The sequence below is a fragment of the Piliocolobus tephrosceles genome, chromosome X (genome assembly GCF_002776525.5).
Source record: "Piliocolobus tephrosceles isolate RC106 chromosome X, ASM277652v3, whole genome shotgun sequence".
NCBI classification, from domain to species: domain Eukaryota; kingdom Metazoa; phylum Chordata; class Mammalia; order Primates; family Cercopithecidae; genus Piliocolobus; species Piliocolobus tephrosceles.
Window position 1 is genome coordinate 93,325,860 of NC_045455.1, and position 1,112 is coordinate 93,326,971.

Here is a 1,112-nt window from a genome sequence, read left to right on the forward strand (position 1 = left end):
ATTTTTGCTGATTGACTTGCATTCTCTTACCTGGCTTCCTTCTTAACCTAGTGGCTCAAAAACTTGGCTGAGTGTTGGAATCGTGTGAGAGCCAGACCTCACCCTCAAAGATCCTGAGTACATTAGTCCGGGGGACCCACCTCCATGAATTTTTGTAAAGTTCCGCAGGTGTCAGTCCAGTTTGAGAACGCCATCAGGAGTCTGCAAACCAGCTGCAACTGGCCCCCGGCACACGCTGCCAGCCTCATCACCACGTTGTGAGTACCTGAGCCAACTGTGAGGGTGCCCAGGGCCAAGACCCTAACTTCAGGGGACAACGAAAATCACAGAGATTACAGACCTTCATGCTAAACAGAGAGTGGCCTTTCTGAACTGAAGCCTCCCTCCCTGGACACAATCCCAGAGAGGCCCTTTGGGGACACTGCTCTTTACTCTCCACCAAAAGAAATCCAAGCCCAGTCAAATAAGAAGGCTTTCAGTCAGAGAAAATAGGATTTTTCCACTACTAAAGGAGGGTCCCGCTCCCTCAGGAGAACTGTTCTGCTTTAGCTAGCCAAAAGCAAAGAAAGAAATAATAAATACTGAAGTATGTATTTATTAAATTATATCTATTACTAAATATTTATTTATTAGATATTTAATAAATGCTTAAGATATTTATTTATATATTTATTCTTGGCTACGAAAATAGAAGTTTTCATAAGGCTGAGGGACCCTCCTTATCTAGGAATATATACATATTTGTGTGTATATATACACAGACACACACACAAAATATATAGGGTATTGCAAAAGTAATGCAAGCTTGTTTTAAAACACTCAACTCAGAAGTGTGGGAAGTAAAATTAACCCCTCCCATCCTCTCAAAGGCACTCACTAGTACTTGGTGCAGATGCTCCCAGAACTTTTTTGAAGTACTGACATATATGCATAGGGTTGTTCCTTTAACTAGGAACAAAGCATACATATTGATATTCAGCATGATTTTAAAAAATTAATACTATGCCCTGGATCTCCTCCTCAGTCAGAACCTGCAGGCTTGTCTCATTCTTCGTTAATGGCCACTTCATTCTCCATAGTATCCATGTACCATGATTTAAGAATGTCTCCTA